A 24,006-nucleotide genomic window follows, 5' to 3' on the forward strand; every position below is an offset into this window, starting at 1 on the left:
CCGACTATAGTGCACCTCCCAAATTAGTTTGGCACACTTGCTTAAAGGAACACAAAGGTTGCCCAAGTAGCATAATAATGTGTCCTGGAGGTAAAGTTTGGAATTTGCTTGCCATTGACTAGCATCTGGTATGTGATGGCAAACTCTAGATCATTTTTATATAGTTGTGGCCATCCAAAGGTCTCATGACCACAAGAGCTGAGAAAAATTGTCAGTGCTACAACTGGGGGATGACTGAAGCAATCTGCAACATGATTGGTGTTTCCCTTCTTATATTTAATGTTCAAATGGAATTGTTGCAAATATGTGGACCATTTTTTATGGCGATCGTTTTTCAACTTTCCTTATGTCTGTATAAATTGAAGCAGTTGGTGATCTATATGGATGGATGTCTCCTTCCCCAAAATGTAATGTTTCCATTTCCGACAATCCTACATGATGGAATACATTTATTTATCGTAGGTCGGGTATTTCCGAATTGTATCAGAAAGTGTATCACTATGATAGGCCATTGGATGCCCTTGTTGGGTGAGAACTGCACCAATAACATAGTCAGAGGTGTCTGTTTCAATTTCATATGGTTGTTGCAGGTCTGGTAATGTGAGAATTGGCGTAGAGCAAAGGCAGTGCTTCAACTCAACGAATGCCTTCTGTTGGGACTCAGACCAATTTTTTTTTCACTTTTTCTTTGCCTTTGGTAACTTGACTTAGAGGCCAAGTGATATGCAAGAATCCCAACATGAATCTTTGATAAAAATTGGCAAGGCCCAAAAAGCTACAAAGATCTATTAGAGTGGTCGAGGCTGGCCAATCTAAAATGAATTGGATCTTAGATGGATCCACATGCACCTTGCTTATCAATGATGTAACCCAGGTATTGGACTTGAATCATGCCAGATGCATTTATGCAAGTTGGCACATAGTTTGTGTTACCGTAGGGTTTGAAGTACCTGTCGAATGTGCTGCAAGTGATCTTCCCAATTCTTGTTTAAGACAAGGATGTCGTCCATATATAAACCCACGAACGAGCTGGTAAAGGGTCGCAAGATGTCGTCCATCAACCTCATAAAAGTTGTTGGGGAATTTTTCCACCCAAAAGGCATGACAAACCACTCGAAATGGCCCTCCTTGGATTTGAAGTCGGTCTTCCACACATATGTGGGTTCTTTTGGAACCTAGTGATAACTAGACTTCGAATCAAATTCCTGAAGTACTTGGCCCCCTTGAACTGGTCAAGAAGGTCATCAATCTATGGGATTGGATACCTGTTCCCGATAATGATTTTTTTTAGTGCTCGATAGTCATGTAGAGTTTCCAGGTCCCATCCTTCTTTTGTACAAGTATAGTCGGGTTCCCACTAGGTGAGGAACTTGGTTGGATGTGCCCTTTTTGCAATAACCCCTGGATCTGATCTGCCACTTGATTTCTTAAATTTCCATAATAGAGCGGTGATATATTGACCCTTTGGGTAGAGGTGCTATGGGGGTCAAATCGATCGAATGCTTGACCTGACATGCAAAGGTACCCTTCTGAGTGAGGAGAAGATGTCCCCGTATTCTTCCACGACCTTATCCACTTGCTTTTGTTATGTGGTGGAACCATTCTTGGGGGGTGTGGATGTGGCCACAATCTTCCCCTTATTTTCAGAGTGAATTAGAAAGAAAAAAAATCCCAGTCTAGGGGATGATCTTTTTGCATTGCTTAGCAGAGATTAAAGAAATGGTAGTAGGTGGGGCTACCTTCGATATTTTGTATAGCTTATTTCCCAAAGTGATAATAATAGTGCAAGGTTTGGACTCATACACAACATGACGCTTACACAAGTATGGTTGCCCTAATAATACATCACAAACTTAAAGAGGAGTAACATTACACAATACCTCATCCATGAAGGGCTTGATGTTGTAGGGTAGGCGACATTATTGGCTGATGCGGAGATCTCGCCCTTTGTGGAGCCATCCGATGGTGTACAACTGCGAATGTGGTGTTGTCATTATGCCCAACCGCTTCACGATGTTAACTGAGATGAGGTTCTTTTGGCTCCCATTGTCAACAATGAACTATAGCGGAGAACACTTCACCCACATCTATGAGTGGAAGAGACGCTCCCTCTCCTCTAGATCTTGATGAAAAGGAAAATAGGGGTATAACCAATTTCCCCTTTATGCCCAACCGCTTCACGACGTTAACTGAGATGAGGTTCTTTTGGCTCCCACTGTCAACAATGAATTGTAGCGGAGAACACTTCACCCACATCTATGAGTGGAAGGGACGCTCCCTCTCCTCTAGATCTTGATGAAAAGGAAAATAGGGGTATAACCAATTTCCCCTTTCATATCAATATTCAATCCTGGGACCTGTGGGTTATGAGCCCATAAGTCTATCGGAAGCATTATTGAGGCCTTTAAGCCTTAAAACCATGGACCACACATTTATTGGAGCCCTTTACACTATCGAGAGCGCTAACATTTCATTTATCTTCAAAAACCAAGAACGCGCCACTTTAACGTAATACATAGGATTTATAGGAAATACAAAGGGAAAACCCTTGCCGGAACACAAAGTCGGATCTCAAAAACATTTCACCTGGACCTATAACTCCGTTGGGTCCGCTCTTCGCTCTGACAATGATTTTCTTCACTTGATCTCTTTTCTTCATGTAATGAGTAGTACTTTTCTAATAGGCTCTTTAAACTTATTCTTGCCTTGATGATGAAAAGGAAAATAGGGGTATAACCAATTTCCCCTTTCTTTACAATATTCAATCCTGAGGCCTGTGGGTTATGACCCATAAAGCCTATCAGAAGCGTTTCCTCGCTCTTATCCCTTAAATCGGAACCATTTGAGATTATTGGATTTCTTTTAAAAACCCCGGAACAACACATTATTTAGAATACAAAGGAATAAAGGAAAACCCCGCTCCGAAGCAATAGACGGACTTCAAACTTTATAAATCCGGACCTATATATACCATCGGGTCTGCCTCTTAGTCCATCACCATTCCGCTGCGCCGATCTCTGCCTTCTCCGATCTCCGATAAGCGATCGGCCCGATCCCCGATCGCCGATCGACGCTTATCGCTGTTGGTGTATTGGCAATTCGCCCATTGGAATTCCTCTGCCCTTCATGCTTGGCCCTTCCAATTTGCGATTAGCGATTAGATCTGGATTGTCGATCCTAATCTCAATCCCATGGTCCACACTTAATCCCTTCACCCTTCTCTGATTAAACAACTTGCATATTAATCTTCCACCGTAAATCTACACTTAGTAGATCCAACGGTTCGCTCTGACTTCAGATGGACCATGAGTATGGGGTTTAACCACCTAATAAAGTGTTTTCCCCTCTCCATTTTGTTGCCATGCGTCATGATATGTACGGAATCGGAAGGCTATCCTTCGATACGATTTGCCACCTCTTTGCCGCCTGAAATACCACTTAAGGTTATAAGCTCGCCTTCCTTCGTTAAAGTTCTTTGATGCGATATTTCAACGCTACCTCATGTGACATGATTTGGACTGTTGATTTATAAGATCCAATGGTTGCTGTATACTAACACTTCACTTCTCCATTCGGCCCTTTATTTATATTTTATGCTATCTCTTCAGCGTTTTCTCTATGGTTCGGGGTTATTTAGTTTCTTCAAGGGTTCCACTGCTCAACTTCCTCTGAGATTTATTTTGCTAATACTCAAATCGCTACCTCTCCAGAGCATACTCTGATCCTTCAGCTGGATTTAAAGATCCCTTATGATTCCTTTGAATCATTATCTCCTCTGCGTATTTCCACAAAACTCTGCCTGCAACCTCTGTTACAGAATACGCAATTTATATGTAATTCAATCGTTCAATATTCATACCACACACACATATACAGTTTGGGATAAACCTCTGTATTGATAAACAAACAACTAATTACATATTGAGACTCTCTGTTTCTCAGGCCTGATCTTCAACTATTTGTGGCCTCCTTCCTCTACTCTGCCCGTAGGCTTACATTTATATCAGAAAGGTTCTTTGAACTAATTCTGGTTTGATTCCTAAATCTATTGAACTGACTCCTAGATGTCCTCTATCCTCTATGTCCACTTCTAATCTCCATTTAATTCATAAGAGCTCTCTCTCATTCCTCGAATCATGGAACTATTTTAAGAGTCATAATTGACTTTTAACTCTTTTGTCTTTATTAACCACTCATGTTCTCATTTATTCAAGAGCATTTACAAAATATCTCACATTATCTAATTAATTCCTATTCTATGCACTCAAAAGCCTAAATATTAGATTATTTCATCACTTAGGAATCCAACTTCCTTAAAATACATGACCCCCTATGTCTACTTAATTACAATGACTTTCTCTTGGGTTGAATGCTCCTACATCAGATCTTTAGGCTTAATCTTTTGGACCTTCGTGGTGGAAACGGTGGCATTGGGCTCTACATTGATAATCTGCATCCCCTTATTGGTCCCCTTGTTGGAATCTAAGTCAGTGTCGGAACATGCATATGCCTTTGAAGTTTTCCTCTTGACCACCAATGACTGCTTGGCATGACACTCATTTGTGTTATGAATGGGGCTCTTGTGGAACTCACACCACTTTCCTGTGTCCTTCTTTGTCTTCGTGGAGTTTTCCTTTGCATGAAACTTCGATGGGTTATCCTGGGTCACCCCACCTTGCCTTTGTCTTTTAATCTATGGTTTGGGGATTCCTTTTCCTTGATTTAGATTCACAAATATAAAGTCCCACTTCTTCTATTTAATTTTTTTCTCAATCTTGAAGACATATTGGTATGCAATGCCAAGCGAGGAGATGTCCAGGAACTCCATCTCATCCTAAATGTATTTGTGTAGAAAACCACGACACTTGAGTACTAGATGTAACTCAGAATCCTTGATACCCAACTGTATGCGGAGGGTATGAAAAATATTTTCGAACTCCGACACGCCTTGGTCCCTTCCTTGCCATAGTGTGGTCCATTTTATGCACTTATCTTCATGGCTTCCGATAGGGTAATATTGTTCCTTGATGGCATCTCAGAAAGAATTCTAAGTGGGTGTGGTTGAAAATAGTGAGGGTTTGCTCTCATCCCTCTAGTCACAGTAGGTTCCCCACGATTCCTTGACATGGGGGGCGGCCTTGAGGAGTGAAAAGGTAATATTTTCCCTATTGAAAAAATTATGGACCGAAAAATATCCTTCTAGCAGATTCAACCATTTATCCACTACATCTGCATCTATCTAGCCTTCAAATATAGGAATGTGAAAATTAAATTGTACCTTGAAGGGGGTGGCACCTCCTAGGTGGTTTCCAGATGAAGATGCTTCACCCACTAATACTCACCGAAGGATCTTGGAAAAATTTTCCATCATCTCATTCCTTTGTCGCTCGAGGGCTTCTTTAAGCAACATTTTGATCTCGTACTCCATGATCTTTCTTTTCTTCAGCCATGGGAGGCCATCAGGGTCAGCGAGGTTGGTCTTGCAAAGGTTCAACTAGTTCAAGTCCTAATTCCTTATACCCCGACCTAGGCTACTCTGATACCACTGATCCCGATTTATGCAAGAACGAAATGGAAATAGAGATTCAAATAGAAAAATAGAGCTACAATGAAAATTGAACTTCAATTTATTAATAATAAAATAATAAAAATTGTTTACATGCGGAATGGAAATAAACTAGCTTAGGTGATGATAGTTTATCTCTAGAAGAGATGTGACGTTTACATGCAAAATGGAAATAAACTAGCTCAGGTGATGGTAGTTTATCTCTGAGAAGAGATGTGACGTTTACATGCAGAATGGAAATAAACTAGCTCAGATGATGGTAGTTTATCTCTGAGAAGAGATGTGATGTTTACATGCCTTATGAACTGTATTACGATGAGACTCGAAGGCCTTCTTATTATTTAGAAGCAAGGGAAAAACCTAACCTTAGAAGATGAAGTGCCAAAATTTTGTGGGTCCCGTTGGGGTTAGTTGGTACATCAACTTCTCGGGGTTGTAACTTTGGCATACCATCTCCGTTTGACGAATACAACACCTCATTAGAAATATCTATTTGAGGACTACAACTTTCGACTACAAACCCATTTAAGATTGCCCGTTTTTCAAAAAAACATTGTTTAGGGCCTCAAAACTGCTCTAGAAGTTCATGACCTAAAAAACTGCCAAAAATAGTAAACTATGCTACAATTAAGGGAATAGAAAGAAACAATGTTGGGGGTCTAAGTGGAACAGGTGGGTGGCCAACAATATTCACCTTGATCAAACTTAAAATTGAAAATCTAGTCCGAATGTGTAACAACACTGGTGAAAATTCCATGTAATAAAGTAAATAAAGGCAAAATAAGACCACGGGCAAGGGACACGTGTTCCAAGCTGAATGCTGGGCAAATATATCCTAGTGGGCATCACTGGATGTGTGTTTTGGCTAACGAAGTTGGCAAAGGCTAATGCAAAGGCATTAAAAGGCAAAAATACATTTTGGCACATTTATTTATGAAAATAAAGGAAATTAGGAGAAAAGGAAGGTAAAAGGTCACATGTTGCATGTGAGGAGGAAAATGAAGGAAAATAATGGAAAATGAAGAAATTAGAGGCCTCATTGATAAAAAGGCTTATGAGGATCAGTTAGCAGGGTTGCTTAGTGTTAGTCTTGTCGGCTTAAACTTTAGTGAGTTCAAGTTTGGAGCTCTCTCATTATTCTCTCTCTCACTCTTGGCCACTTAGAGTTTTCTTGGAGCACTCTAACTTTGGATCAAAGAAGGAAAAAAAACCAAGGGAAAGGAAAGGAAAACAAGCAAAGGAAAGGAAAAGCAAGCAAGGATCAAGGAAAGGAAAGCAGGACTCAAGCAACTTCAGCAGGAATACTTGCAGGTAACCTTTTGCATGTGTGATTTCCTAGCTGGTTTGGACATGCATGGATTTTCATGTTGGTGTATGGTTCTCTTGTTGTCGGTGGCATGGTTTTTCTGGGTTATAACAATAGATTTCAGCCTAGCCTAGACTTTTTCCAGATGCCATGGTGTTCGGATATTTATTTCGGTTTTTAAGCTTTGGTTTGCCAAATGGATTTCAGAATCCGGGGTGGAGGTGGTCTCAAGGTTCATTCCCAAAGGCCTAGGAATCCCTTGACCGGTTTGGTGGGATACACGGTAAATCCCGAGGGAGAAGTCTCGGTTTAGGGCCTAGTGATCCGGGTTTGGATTGTGATAAATCCTTAGAGACTGGTCTCAGTTTAGGGCCTAGTGATTCAGGATTGGATTGCGGTAAAGCCTGAGAGACAAGGAGACGAAAAATTCCTCAAGGATAGTGATGGATTCCGAATGGCATTCCAAGCTCTGTTCAGTTGTGATCAGAGCATCGGTCTTGGTGTGATCACAGTTTGATGAGGGTGGAGGTGGTTTAACCTTTGGATTCCCTTGGTTTTTCTTGAATTGGTTGTTCTATGAGATCCCACATTCATGCTTGGAATATGGCACGGGGTTGGCTGGATGAAAAAGAGATTTGGTTCAACCATGTTTATGGTCTGGTGGTACATGGAAGTCCCGAACTTGGTCAGATTTTCCTATGATTAATAAAAGCTAAGTTCTCTTACTTTTGCACTGATTTATATGCATATTTAATGGTTGTCACATCTCTGATGTTTATATGGTTTTATGCTGGTTATAAGCATGGTTATGTGACTAATTTATGTCATGGTTATTTCATGTATTTACTTGTAACTGTTAAATGGATGGATGCAAGACCTAATTTATGATCTAGTAGCTCAATGGAGAAGGAGGTGATCCTTCTGATGATGTTTCATAAGTTGTTTCAGTCATTTATACTCTGTCTTGTATCCTAGACCTGTAGGTTGCATTGATGCCAAGTGTTTGACAGAATGTCAGTCCCGGTTGGGGATGCTCAGGCCTAGTCTTGAGGGTGATTTTTGATTGATCAACATGGTTATCATGTTTTTAATGATTTCTAAAAGTTACAACAAGTTCTGGGCAGAGGCCAGGATTCTGGGCTAGAAAAGTGGCTTAAATCTCGGGGTTGCTGGCATAAAACTAGCAATTATGGACCACAGTCGCTGGCAGGCAGGCTTGTGAGAGCAAATTTGAGTTGCTGGTCACTCCCTTGCCCATAGCATGAGAGCAACTGAGGGCTAAGAGCTGCAGAATAACAGTGGGACCTAGGGACAGGCTGTCTGAGTGGCTGACTTGTCTCCTGAGGGGTCTGTTGATGATGTTGGATGACTATGTGTGATGTTCCATTGATTCCACTTCCTTAAGATGACATAGGAGGTCAAAACTGAATTTAGTGGCATCTCTTCTCATGTTTACCCCGGTTGGTAGGCTTACTTTGGGTAGGCCTGGGAGGGGGTGTTATAGATTGGTATCGGAGCGGGTTGTGCTCTCTTTGGGTCATATTTGATACCATAGAGTGGTATAAGATCATGGTTGCGCTCTCCTTGGGGAATGTGTTGGTCATGCATGCATGTCAGTTGCATGTGTGTCTCTTACACTTACATTTAGTGTGCTTGTTGCATTGCATAATATTGATTATGGTTGTGGTAGGGTTATCATGAGGAACTTCATGAATGATTTTATGGAATGCATCATCATGAGTATATGACTGGTTAAACAATTACATGCAACTTGATTACATCCTTGTATGTTGGGTTGCATTCTTGGTTATTTGATTACATGCATCAGTATTGTAGGTTGATTACAAGAATTTATCACTTATGATCGACTACATGCGGTTATGTGTATGTGTAGTTGATTAAGCATTGCTTATGAATGTTGATAGTTGCATGAGGCAATGTGTACAATGGAGTAATGGTTGTGGTCATGCATGTATGGTCTTGGTTATAGTTATGCATGAATAGTAGGTAAAACATGTGTTGTGAAGTCATGGTATGCAACTTAGGTCATCAGGGGGATATTGGTATGTTATGATGCTAATGTGTTGGTTGAGATAGTGCAGCAGATGTAGAGCATCATAATGAGGTTGCAACATTGGACTTTAGGGTAAGAGCAAATCGTCACACATGTATTGTATATTTGGCATGCATGTATGTAAGTCAATGATTATTATATGCGTTAGGTTTATATATATTAGGGTTATGTACATGTCTTTTGATGTTATGGTTACATTCATGATAAATGTTAGTGGATTAGTGTAGTTATATGGACATGTGTCAGATAGTCAAGAATGGTAGTAACCTATGGTGTTATGCATTTCTATTGTTGCTTTAGGTTAGATAACTTAAGGATTATGTTATATGTCGTTGATGAGAATGATAGTTAGCTTGATGATTAGGGTTATAACATTTTTACCTTGATGTTATATGTATCATGCTAAATTGGATTAGCCTAGGCAGATGGTTATGGTTATGTGTTACACATTATTTTTTGATATCTCCTGTTCACTTCCTGTGCCATATCGCGAAGTGCCAAAACATTGACTACTGTGCAACATATCCATCATGATATACAGACCAAAACCTCCATGAAGAATCAAAGGAAAGTTGCCCTGAAATTATTATGGAGAAAGTTGCCTAAAAACCTAATTTTTAGCATTAGCGTGTTTTTCTCCACTGCCTGCCCGTGATGATGGCAGGTTGCTTAGTTATCTAATCATGCTGCCAACGCGTTTTTCATAGGAAAAATCGTGCTAAACTCCTTCTGGTAGGCTTTCCCAAACTAGAGGAGAAGCTTCGCTCACTAGAACCTTCGGGAACAACGAGCTGGATATTGGTTGTTGTTGATATGGTCGAGCTCTCTCATTTGGGCCTCTTGATCTTATCATCATGGAATTCCCCCTTGAGATGTGGACATTCCTCCCTCTTTTGTGGATCTCTAACTCCCTCTCCCTCCCTATAAATGCACCCCCTTCCATTCCCAAATGGTTGGTCATTGATTGTTGCATCCCTATGCTGAGATTATGCTTACATGCTACCCATTCTAGCTTGGAGAAGGAGTGCTTGAAAATTCTTTGTTTGGAATTGGACATCCACCCAAAGGAAGGCTTCAACATCAAGGCATAAGTTGTATGCTTCCCTTTTTAGTTTCTTAATATATACATCTGATTTTCACTTTCCATAATTGTGTAAATATTTATGCGATTAGCTTAATGTTCCTTGATCTGTTAAGTAGTTTATGCTTGATGTATGTTATATATGCTCTCATGTCTTGCATAGTACTTTGATCTTCCTTGCAGGTTTCCGGATGTGAAGAATGACTTAGGAGCGAGGTTTGGAGCGAAAGATTCAAAGCCATCTCCGAGGATCAAGCGATTAACATCAGAACGAGGTAGGTTTCTCTCTATTACTGCATTTGTCAAGCATAAGCTAGGAAAGTGTGTATTAGATTGTTTTGTTTGTTGCTAGATCCACTCATTGGGCTAGAGGGATCACCTCTATACGTAGAGGGGATTTTCCTTCACAACAAAATGGCGACTCCATTAGGGAAGCTATAGCATGTTCATCCTCCTTTGTCAACTGATCTCTTGATCAATTTGGCCAACCATCGCGTTCTTCGTTAGTTTGGGTTGATATAGGTATGCACAATCACTGATTACTATCTTAGAGTGCTCAGTGTGGAAGAGTGTGTGAAATTATTTTAATTTTTTGCTTGTTTCCTCGACCAGCGCATTTTTGGATTTAACAGTTGCGTTGCCAGCATGATTTTTCTTAAAACAGTTGCGCTTATCCCCTATTCAGCGCCTGTTTGGCCTTGACAGCCGCGCTGATCCTTGGGATTGGAAAAATTTAGGGTTTCTTTGTCAAACCCTAGTGTATCTGAGCCCCTGAATTCTTGTTTTGTCATGTGTGACTGGTTTTTGTTGATATTTTGATTTATTACCTTATTTAATTAACATATCCTTACTTCCTTGGAATTTTAAGTGTATAAGTGCAATTTGATTGATTTTAGGGTTTATAGGTCGATTGGTTGCCTCTTGTTGCTTGTGAGTGTCTTTGAGTGTTTGGTTTGCTGAATGATTAGGTCTACTCATCTAGTAAAATCGCTTGAAACATTGACTTGCATTGGTTTCAGTTTGTCTTGTGAAAAGTTGTTTTTCATGTGTATTAAGTCATCTTGTATTTGAAATCCACCTTTGCCGTTTATCAATCATAGATCACATTGTTTGGTTTGAAAACTGAAATGAGCATATTTGATTAGCTATTTGAAAGAGAAAGTAAAAGACATTTTCGTTGAGTGATTTGAATTTGGTGTTATTTTGATTGATGCCTTGTTGCATTTAGGAGCATTTTGGAACAAAATCTTCGTTTTTGCTTTAATTAAAGCTTAGTTTCATATAGACATCTGAAAATCAAAGAGCATCATATAAGTAAAAGTGCATCTTAGCGAAGTTAAGATCATTTTTGCTTTCAATAGATTGCATATTCATTAGTGAAACTAAAGTTTAGTTTTGTTCTTGCATTTTGCATTTGGAAAAAGTTAGTGGAGGCATATTGTTTGATGCATTAATTGCTTGTACTCTCTTCCCTCTTTAACATAGAATTCATTGAAATGAAAGGTTTCCTTTTTCCAATATAGTTGCATACTAGGATTCAGGTGACATCGTTTGAGCCCGAAATTGAAACCTAATTCAAGAAAAACTTTAAAATTTACTGAATTAACGTAAGGAGCATTTGGAACTTAACACAAACATTTAGAGGTCTAGGCTAGAGATGTGTTTCAGCGTCTATAAACCTAGTAGCTGTCGTTAACTACCTGCATTGTATCCCAAGGGTGAAATCTCGTTCCAGTACAGAAGTATATCAGAGGTTCTCCAGTACTCTAGGGTATATTGGAGGCACTCTAGTATGATAAGTATATTGGAACGCTCTCATCGAATGGTTATGCATTAGACATCGCTAACACAGACTTGTGCTCCCTGTACCATCGAGTATATATCGAGAGACCCCATTAGGTTGCTATCTTTTATCCATAGATAACCGAGTCAGCCGCCTTGTAAACGTGATACACCGAACACAACATTCGGGGAGATCGGTTGTCGTACGTTAAGTCCTTGGTTTCGGCTAAGGTGTATATAATGGTTCACAAATACTTGGTAAACCCTCTTGCCTAGTACACCCTTTTTGATTTATTTTTTGTTTTAAGTTCTAAAATTTAATTGCCCACGATAACATGACTTACCCATGTAGTTATCCTTGGCCTCATATTGCCTAATTAATAGTAAATTTTAAATTGTAGGCTCAAATCAACCACCCCTTTTATTGTTTTTTAGAAAAGGTCATTGTGGCTGAACCACCGGGTTCACCTTACATTTCCCCTTCATCATCTGACACTGAATGGTCATCACAAGGAGTTCATCCTGAGTTTTCACTGTCACTTGAAGCCTAAGATCTTGAACTTGGAATTATTGTTGAAATTTGGTACTGGAGGACAGGTGGTTCCCTAAGACTTTGATCTTTGGCCTAGGGAAAAGTGTCCAAAAGAATTTATTTTTTCTCCTAAAGTGACTTTATAATTTTTATAAAGTCAAATCTAATTTAAAAGTGACTTTAAGTGATAAAGTTACTAAAGTCTAATTTTAAAGTGACTTTAATAAAGTCAATATAAAATTAGAAAGGAAAAGTGACTTTGGAAATAAATGACTAAGTGAGTCTTTATTAAAGTGGGGTGAATTAAAAAATAGAAAGTGAGATTTAAATGAGCATTTAATCTCAGCCCTAGATTTCAGCCATTGGATTTAGGGATTACCCAAAAGTCACTTAGGGTTAGATTAAGGGAGGGAAAGGAGGAAAAGGTCATTCATTCTTTCATGAGCAGATTGAGAGAGAGAGCAAGAGAGCAAGGGAGATTTCTGGACAGGGAGGAGAAGGAGGCAGCAGCTTGGCACACATTCCAAGGCAGCATTTTAGCAAATCCGTACAACTGAGTGAGCACACAGTGAAAGGCAGATATTGGGCATGATTTTCTAGAAATCCGTACAGCAAGTGCACAGAAATCGAGGAGCAAAAATCCGTACAGCAAGTGACTGTACCTTTGCACACAAATCGAGGGAAATCAGTACAACTGTATTGTTGGTTTTTTGTTTTTGTTTTTTTTTTTTGCACGCAAATTGAGGAAATCTGTACAACGTATTTAATGGCAGCTTGCACGCTTTTCTAGGAGGCCGTACAACATTTATTGCTGTTCTGTTTTGCTGTTGGCAAGTTTTTCCAGTTGGCTGTGAGGCATGGAAAACGAGATAAGTTGTAAAATTTGCTTGCTGATTTTTTGCTGAATATTTCTCACTGTAAAAGGCATTTTCCATAAATAAGAAAGAGCTCTCGAACTGGTTTTCCCCAAGAGTTGTAGGGGGTTTTTCCAGGGTCACCTTGACCAAAAATCACTGTGTTTAAATTAGTTAAATGGCTGTTTATATGTGCCGATTTTTATATTTCTGCATTTTCCAGCATTCTGTAAAATTTCCAAAATTTGTGTTTTTAGCAAAATTTATTTTTCAGTTGTTGAATGTATGGATATGGGAAAGGGAATTTAACTATTTTGGAGAAATAAGGTGAAACTGAAAACCGAGGTGGGAAATGAGAAATTTTTTACAATTATCCCAAGTATCCAACCCCTTGCTTGTCTCCCTCCACCTCGAGACTCATCATCATCTAAGGAATCTGATCCAAAAACCCTGAGAGTCCACAGAGGTTTGTTTTATTCCCTCCGAATCCACTTTTTGATCCATTGGTTATATCTCCTCAACAACCTTATAGTCCATATGATAATCCTGGTGTACCTTTGGAGTTATCTCCACGACCATCTCAGATTCCTCCTCGCCAACTGTTTCCACCCATGGCTTCAGAAGGTGAGTTTCTAGCCTCTTCTCAAGGTCCTCCAAAAGTCTCAACTACTCATACTCTTGGTGTTGATAATGATTCTGAATACAAATTTTTGCCTAAAGGTTATCCATATGTGGGAAGTGTTGCACCTCCACCACCCCCTGAAAGCAAGGAGCCTTTGTTTCGAGCTAGTTATACATCTCTGGCTCAATTGGTTTCAGGTACTCCAAGAGCATATTCTGTTCGGTGTGGAGCTTGATTATCTTCTGTATTCAAAGGTTTCAGCCTGATGTAAACCCCAAGAATACTGTGCACCCCTCCACGCGAGGGGGGGGGGGGTAAATCCCCCTCGGCTGGGGGGTCCGGGGGACAGCGCCCCTGAAGCTAAAAATAGATGTAAAATTGTCTTGTAAAAGTCTAGTAATTTCTAATCAATCTGGGCCGTTCATTAGGCGGATGATCTGACGGTAGAAGTTATGTTTAATTTAGGGTTTTTTTCCCTAGAAGGCAACCCCTCACTATATATGAGGGAATTGTATTGCATCTATGAATATCTGTATTCTGAGTGAGGAAGAGCGAGGAGATTGAGAGCGAAGAGGGTGTTACAACAGATCTGCTGTAGGTTGTATCTCTTTAGTTTGTTGTATAATATAATAAAAGAAGGACTAGCTATTTCTCCTTGGATGTAGCCCAAACTGGGTGAACCACGTATATCTGTGTCTCTCTTGTTTTATGCGTTTTCTGTGTTTATATTTCTATAATATTTTATGTGTTCCATTGCTCCGTAATATATAAGTTTCTAACATATTCACTTTATCACAATCCCGTTCATCCTCGGGTGCCATGCATACTTCTGGTATGTTTATTTCAAACATGACCTCCCAAATCCTTGTACCAACTACAGTTTCCTCAGTTCCTGTACGACCGACAGTCACAGTTGGGGCAATTAACGCCCCTATAAGTTCCCAAGGTCCTCCATTAAGTGGACAATATGTGCCACCACCTATCCCACCGCATGGGGGGAACATCCACCTCCGCCTTATGTACCTCCTGTTTCAAGTGGACCTTATGTGAGTGCACAAAAAGCTCACGCTATCAGAGCCGGTCACAATGTTGGCAGTATACCTTAACCTAATGGGTCAACAATTCCATCTAGATCATGCAAGATCCCGTATCAACAACCTCTTTCAGATCAGATACCCTACTAGCAACCATACCCTCTTTATGGCTCTCACCAGCTAGGCAAGCCAACAAATGCAGTCTAGTTCAAATCCCTCATTTGGGGCATCTAGTCAAATTCAAGCGGGAACCTATTAGTACCAAGCTGGAAATCATCAAATTCCACAAGGAGCTTACCAAAAACAACTTCCTTATGTACAACAACAACCTTTTGTTCAACAAGGACCTTATGCACAACAAGGGCCTTACCAACAATCGTTGCAATAGCAAGGACAACCCTTGCAGCAGCAAAACCAACCTTTATATCAACAAGGTCAACCCTTGCAACCACAAGGTCAACCCCTGCAACAACAGGGCCAATAGTTTTATCACCAGGGCCAACAGTTGCAACAACAACCTTATAATCCATATGCTGCGCAAACTATTTATCCACCTTATGGTTCTCAACGACCTATGGCAGGTCAATATTAACCTTACGCTAGTCAAATCCCACCTTTTTGGGGGAAAAGTCCACCTTTGTATGGTCAGAATACCCCTTAGTGGGGGCAATATCAAGCTCCTTATGGTCAAAATCCACCACTTTGGGGGAAAACCCATACCAGCAAGGATGGAATCCACAAGCTGGACCTTATCAAAGACCTCACATGCCCTTCAACCCGCGATTTCCATTTCTAGCAACGTTGGAACTTCCGAATGTGTCAAGGCTCACTAATGATCCGATACTTCATTTGCCTTATTGGCCTCCGGTTCCCATTAATATTCCTGGCGATTGTCCGAAATTCAAAGGAAATTCTGGAGAAGACCCGCAGGCCCATGTTATGACTTACCATTTATTGTGTTCATCCAATTCCTGGGTTTAAGGCTACGTTCGCCTATGTCTTTTCTAACATACCTTGACGGGTACTGGCACGAAATGGTACATGGAGTTACCACGAGGTTCCTATCAAGATTTCAATTCTTTGGCAATGGTCTTCCTTACTCACTTCCAGTTACTGGTTCGTTATGAAACTCGTACCCATCTTCTTACATCTCTGAAACATAATACTTCTACCCACATCTCTGATCATATCCATGAATGGAGACGTCGGCATCGCCTTATCAAGTTTGATATACCCGATGAGTTGTTAACTGAATGTTTTACCAAATCATTCATCAACAAAATTGCCGCGAACATAATAATGGGAGGTTGTGTGACCGAAGATCAAGCCATTGCCCGTGCCCAATATTTAGATTTGGTTTATTCCCAATTCGGCACGTTATATGATCTCTTGCCTGATGCTCCCAGACCATCTACGGATCCAACATATTCTAAACCTTTGTACATACCACCTGTAGATGGTATTATTGGATCAGTGTCTCAAACCTCCAATAAAGCTTCTATGGAGCAAAATTCCGTTTTGAATACTGCGTCCAATCCTCGTTCAAACCCTACTTCAAATCCTGGTAAAACCTTTGAGGTTATTGTCGTTTAGTTTACCGTGGCAGAAAAATCCTCTAAAGGTAAAAAGAAGAGTAAAGGAGAAGCAAAATTTGATACCCCAAAACAAGATCCTCCAAAGTCATCTACCAATGATGCATCCAAACGTAAGCCCAAATATCCTTGCCTCATTTGTGAGGAAGATCACTATACCAAGGATTGTCCCCGTCATGCGGAAGTTAGTCACTTGTTAAAAGGAACTCAAGGGACACCGGCTATACTGAAAGAACCTTTCCCATTACATCAGACCGAATTGGTAGAACAACTGCAATCTTCTACATATTTGGGTTCTCAGGTTTACATGAGTGGAACAATGCCTATTTCTGTTGCCTCCCGATCGAAAGACTATCAAATTCGTTAAAAGAAAATTGTGGAGAAAGAAGTTACTGATACACCTTCTACTTCTACTCCACCCAGCTCTGGTCCTCTTCATATGGAGAGACATAGTAATGAATCCGTTATCTAACCACCTCCCAAAGGTGTTCTTTGGAAATCATCTTACAATCTGACTGCGCGAGCTGCCCGGCATTACAATATTGTCGAAGATTTGGCTCAAGCGACTTTGACGATGTCTGCCTTGGAATTTCTTCAAACTTGTCCAACGCAACGAAAAATATTACTATCTGCTATAGAATGAATCGACCCTATAGATTCAAATTTGATCACTTTTGATCTGGAAAATCATGTTCCTCATCTTCCCCATCAAATTGCGTTTTTAATCCAAGTCATTATTAAAGGGAAGATGATTCATCGGATTGTGATTGATGAGGGTGATTCCACTTGCATCATGTCTATTTGATGATGGAAAGCCATCGACTCTCTGCCTCTCAACCACTCTTGGAACACCTTAGAAGCCTTTGATGATAAAGGATCTCGTCCTTACAGTATTCTCACAAGTTTTCCAGTAGGTTGGAAGGGAAAACTGTTGAGTTAGAAGTAGAAGTCGTGGATGAAAATTTGAATTATAACCTTTTGCTTGGACGAAGTTGGACTCATGCTATGTTTTGTGTGGTTTCTTCTTTGTTCCGCGTGCTTTGTTTTCCTCATGAAGGGAAAATAGTCACCATTGATCAATTGGCCTTTTTCTCTTTTGGTTCTTCGAATGGAAACGTCCCATATGTGGGAAATACCGACATTCCTTATGAGAGCGTTGGGGCAGGTCTTTTTAAATATTCTTCTCTTATGGGAACTTTTTCCCTCCCACCTCCTCATGTCACTTCTGTCAACATGATCTCTACTACTTACGATCCTTGGATCATTCCATCTCCCGATCAGGTTGATTCTTTTGGCGATGTTATGCCGCTCAACCCCGTAGAACAAGCTTACCAAGCTGTTGTTTTGGCTTCAACGACCACTTCTGAAAGTCATACTACTCTTAGTATGCATCTAGATGTGTATTCACAGTCTCCTTGGCTTGGTTCTTGGGATTCTCCGGATCCCTTGAATGAGACATTTCCTACTGACGAGAGTATCACCGAGGTTATGTCTCTTGAGGAAACACCCTGGAATGATGCTCATCATTGTTCCTTGTTTCTTCCAAGTCTTGGTGAGATTTCATCATGTCTGGATACCTTTGTTTCCCGTACACTTACCCATCCACTTCAAACACCTATCATGGTGCATGAAGTTTTGTCTGAGGGAAACATGCGAAGCACTACTTCTACCATGCCTGTCGACATTTCTGTTAGACCAGGGAATTGTCGAGAATATTCATGTTGGGGTTTCTTTTTCTCCTGATGAGATCAAGATTTACACTACCATTTTAAGGAATTCTGTGATGTCTTTGCCTGGTCATATGAAGAAATCCCTGGCATTGATCCGAGTATATTTGTGCATGAAAATCCTACTTATCTAGATGCAAAGCCTATTCGTCAACGAATTTGTCCAGTGCACCATAGAAAGGCAGCCACTATTAAGGGATAGGTTGAAAAACTTCTAAATGTTGTTTTCATCTACCCCATTACATTGATAGATTGGGTTTCGAACATTGTCCCTGTGAATAAAAAACAAGGGAATATCCATATTTGTGTTGATTACCGTGATATCAATAGGGCATGTCCCAAAGAAAATTATCCAAGTCCTTTTATCGATCAAATCATTGATGAATGTGTTGGGAGTGAGATAGTTTCTTTTATGGACGATTTTTCTGCCTACAACTAGATTAACATTCTTCCCGCCAATCAACATAAAACTGCTTTTATCTATCCATGGGGGACCTTTACCTATAAGAAGCTCCCTTTCTGTTTGAAAAATGCTGGTGCTACCTTCCAACGAGCGATGTCTTATGATTTTCATGACATCAAACACATCATTCAACCATATCTTGATGACTTTCCAACTCATTTTGCTAAGCGTCAAGATCATCCTGACCACCTATGAGCGATTTTTCTTTGTTGCAGACACTACAATATTCATTTAAATCTACATAAGTGTGCCTTCTGCATTGAATCTGGTCATCTCCTAGGGTTTGTAGTCTCAAAGGAAGGCATTCGGATTGATCCCCTCAAAGTTGAAGGCATTGTAAACTTACCCCCTCCGCCATCTTTACATCAGTTGCAAAGCTTGCAAGGGAAAGTTAATTTCCTCCGTCATTTTGTACCTAACTATGTTGAACTTGCCAAGGGATTTACTTGTTTGCTGAAAAAGGGATCCCATTTATTTGGGATGAAATTGCTCAAATATATTTTGATGCATTAAAGAACACTCTCATTAGTGCTCCTTTGCTTCATCCTCCCGATTATCACCGAAACTACTTCTTGTACTTGGCCGCAACCGATAGTACTATTTCCATGGTACTAGTGCAAGACGATGATGATGGAAATGAACACGTGATCTACTACTTAAGCCAGAATCTTATCAATACCGAGACTTGATATGCCCATGTCGAGAAACTTGCTTTAGCTGCTGTTCACGATGCTCAACGTTTTCGACATTATATTCTTTTACGGAAAACCGCTGTAATTTTCGATTTCAACCCCATGACCTACATTGTGACTCGTTAGTTGCTCGGGGGCAAATATTCTAAGTCGATTTCCATCCTTCAAGAATTTTATTTGGAGTTTTCTACAACCAAATTAAAGAAATCACTAGTTTTCGCTAAATTGGTTTGTGACCTTCCCTCTGCAACCACGTCTACTACTTTTGATGAGCACATTCCTGATGAGACTCTCTTTCTCATCAACACTCTTGAACCATGGTACGGGGATATTATTGTTTATCTACAGACCCAAAATTTTTGATCAGAGTTGTCTAATTCTGAACGTCATCTCATTCGACATCAGTCATAACCCTATCAAATCATTGGCGATACTTTGTACCGTGTTGGTGTCAATTCTGTCCTTCATAGATGTTTGACACTCGAAGAAGTTGAGAGAGTTCTCCATGACTGCCACTCTGGGCCTTGTTGTGGCCATATGTCTGGGCATGCTATTGCTAAAAAAATTCTTCGTGCCGGTTATTTTTGGCCATCCATCTTCAAGGATCGCATTTTAGCAATCCAAAAATGTCATGCTTTCAAGGTTTACAACCGTAAACAATGCGCCCCACCCACACCCCTACGCCCAGTTGTTATCGTCAACCCCTTTGCTAAATGGGGGATTGATTTCATGACAAGTAAGCCTCGCTCGACCCGAGGGCATGGTTATATCATTGTTGCCGTTGATTATTTTACTAAATGGGTCGAGGCGATGCCCACACGTGAAGTTGACGGTACAACAACCACTCAATTTCATTTTAACCATGTCATAACTTGATTTGGTGTCCCTCAAGCCATCGTTACTGATCATGGATCTCATTTCCGAAATAACATGATGGTAGAGCTTACCGCTCGGTTGGGTTTGCGTCACGACAACTCAACCCCTTATTATGCACATGCTAATGGCCACGTTGAGGCAGTCAACAAAGTCTTGGTTACTATGCTTAAACGCACCATTGGGATGCATAAATCAAATAGGCATATTTTTCTATTTTCAACTCTTTGGGCTTACCGAACTACAACTAAGACTTCCACTGGATTCACACCCTTTCAGTTGGTGTATGGTATATAGGCAACTCTTCCAATTGAGTGTGAAATTCCTTCATTAAAACTAGCCGTCGAATTACTCTCGGATACCTCACCTAAAGAGGAGCATTTACTTTACTTCGAAAGGCTCGATGAAACCTACCGCTTCGCAGCATTAGTAATTGAGGCCCAGAAAAAACAAGTTATGGCTCAATACGATAGAATGTTTCTCCTTGCATTTTTGCTGAGGGTGACTTCGTCTTGCTTTATGATCAAGCCAATGACAAATTGGGAGTAGGGAAATTCGAACCAATGTGGCATGGACCTTACATTATCAAGCAAGTTTTAAAAAAAGGGGCCTACGAGTTAGTGGACTATGATGGAAATTATTTGGATGAGCCCAAAAATGGGCTTTACTTGAAGAAGTTTTATGCATGATTATCCTTGTAAATACTTATGTACATTAGTGTGTGTTTTCATTAGTGTGCAGTGCGATTTTGGTGTGTTAGTTTGCTTTTGTGAACCTTCTCCTCTACTTACCTCATGCTCTACTTGGTTTGCAGATGTCATCCAACCATTGTGTTGGTTTTGCTGATGGTGCTTGTTGTAGTACACAAAATCTATCTTCCACTGCATGGGCAATATATGACCCTATTGGTGAGTTAGTGAATTTGCAACGTATATGTTTAGGTTGGACGACTAATAACATTGTCGAATATAGTGTAGTCATCGAACTTTTGTCAGAAGATATTACTCTTGGCATTAGAGAGTTAATCGTGAAACTTGATTCACATCTCATTGTACTATAGCTTAATGGACAATATTCAGTTAGAAACCCTCAAATTTTGAGAATGTATTTGCGAGTTTGTTTATTGGAATGAGAATTTGATTTTATTACTTATCATCACATTCCAAGACACATGAACACATTAATAGATGCATTGGTTAATCATGTGTTAGATAGACATTTGCGAAACTTGTAAATCAGAGAACATCATACATAAGATATAGGTAAACATGAAAATGTATATATATATATATATATATATATAGATATAGATATATATATTGTGAATGTTTTCAAACGAGTTTGTTACATCAAAATAATAAAATATGTATTCCGAGACACATGGCTTTATAAGCCTACATATTGCAGAAAGTAAAATAGAAGTTGGCTATTCACCCACATGGTGCTCATGATAGCATGAGACAACCCTAATGACTTGGCCCAGTAGCCGACGCAGTCTAGCAGATACTCCTACTGTGTGCCTCTAATAGCGTAATGGCACCTCATCGATTGAGGCATACTCTGGAATCCCCCTGGTTAAGCTTTCTAAGTTGCGCTCTACCTTGACGATGGGATCTACTCCCTCTACATATGGAGGAGCATCCTCGATTTGGCGTGCCACTCACCTAGCTATTGGAGAAACCCCTGGAGGTCTCTCTGGTCCAACATCTGCACAACATTATAAGTCAAATCTTAGTACACATAAAAAATGATAAAAACTTCAAAAAACTTCAAAAATAGTTTTTACTTGAATCAGTCCACTATTCCCCTGGAGGGAGTGGAAGATCTAGATCTCTTAGAAATCCGTCCTTGCATACACCCAATCATCGACCATGATTATCTACTGACGCAACCATCTGAAAAATGCTAGAGGGAATGACATTTGTTGACCGCCCCCATGTCGCGACATCAACTCTCCCCATTTGAGCAAACGTGGATCTCTGGGTGCTAGCGGATCCACTTCTAGCCACTGATAACAGAATAATGGCACACGTTCCAGGATGAACGTCACCAGAATAGATCTGAAACCAAATTGTTTTAGATTTCCCCTCTTGCACTTGGTTAATTGGCGCTTCATGCATGCCAATAAACCTTCACACCAGTTGAATACCATGGGATTTAGGCATTCGGTCGCGTACTGAAAATGAGACTTTAATGCCTCAGGCAATGCTTGTGCCCCAACTATTCGGGCCATAGTTTTTGGCATTATGATACAGGTGTTGTCCTTAATGGAAACTCACTCAGATGAAAGGTCACAGTGCAACAAGTCAACAACAAAGAATTACAGATCAAACTTCAAAGAATAAAGAAAGAAAGGTATACACAGGTTCACCTTGTCCATGCTGCGTATACACCCAGGTTTACTGAACAAAAGAAGCGTATACATACACACGCACTTTCACAGAGAGAAAAGCGCGTATATCTTGGGAAAAACAAAGTTTTTGGTCCACAGTATTTCTTGGTCCAAGGTATTTGACCCAAGGTAATTGGTTCGAGATATTTGGTCCTAAGTAGTTTTGGTCCATGGTATTGAGAAAGGCCTAAAGCTATATAAGGAGGCGAAGATCATTAGGCCAAGGTGTGCAAGAATTTTATGAATATATTATGAGGTGTTGGATCATATATGCAGGTTAATGAGCTTCTGATGGTTTGCTTGATCTGATCTAAGTAGGCACCTATATGGCTGTTATGAAACTAGCTCAAGAAAAGATAGAAAAGATAGATCAACGCCTTAGAATTCAGCCTCTTCGAGGGGGCAACCTCCTTTACATTACATAAATGAACAATTCTTGGATGATACAAATGAAAAGACCTCCTTTCTATATATAGGAGTCTAAGGGATCATAACATAATTAGAGCTGACATAACAATAATAATGTAAGGGCACAATAATAAAATAGTGGGTTTCTATGGGGCACAATAGTAACATTATGGGCACTACATGGGTACATCAATATAATAAGTGGGTTATACTAATAACAATAAGGGGTTACATTAGTAGTATAGGGGCCTAACATGCCCCTCTCCTTCAAAAAGCGTTGTCCTCAATGCTTGAGTAGTTCTTGATGCTTCTGTATAAAATTCTTGTCCTCCCATGTGGAATATTCAGTGGGTAAGTTCTTCCACTTGATGAGATACTCTGAAATTGATCGATTTCGTAGCTGTCGGGTTCTTGTTTCTATGACTGCTCCAGGTTCCAATATGATTTTTCCTTCCTCTTCAATTTCTGGCAATATTGTTTGAATTGGGATCTTTTGCAACTTTTGAATAAGTGGCCATACTTCTTCGTCCTTCTTCCATTCATCCCTTGCTTCGTTTATCCAATCTGGTTGGATAATATAAATAGCACCAAACAATGCTTCCACATCCTCATCCTTGAAGAGTCTTCCCATTCGGTAAGGTCGCCATTTTTTAAATGCATGTAGTATTGCCAACATTTCCTTCTCATAAATAGCTTGCTTGAGATGTAGCAGTAAAAATACCCAATCACCTACATCAAAACATTTTTCACTATGATGTTGATCTACCTGTTGTTTCGTTTGATTTTGCACCAAAGTGGCGTTATCCTTTAAAAGTTGGAGAAGTTGTTGATGCTCGATGTGATCTTTCACTGCTTGAACCTTTTTCTTCTTGATATGTCCTTCTATCTCTAGAGTTTGAGGAGTGGTAATTTCTTCCAATCCTTTACAATATATGGTCGGATTCATTTCTTGATCCTTGATGTGATCTTTCACTTCTTGAACATTTTTCTTCTTGATACGTCCTTCTA

The sequence above is a fragment of the Pinus tabuliformis genome, chromosome 2_2, assembly GCF_031772625.1.
Source record: "Pinus tabuliformis cultivar Carrire ecotype Pingquan chromosome 2_2, CPIR1, whole genome shotgun sequence".
NCBI classification, from domain to species: Eukaryota; Viridiplantae; Streptophyta; class Pinopsida; order Pinales; family Pinaceae; genus Pinus; species Pinus tabuliformis.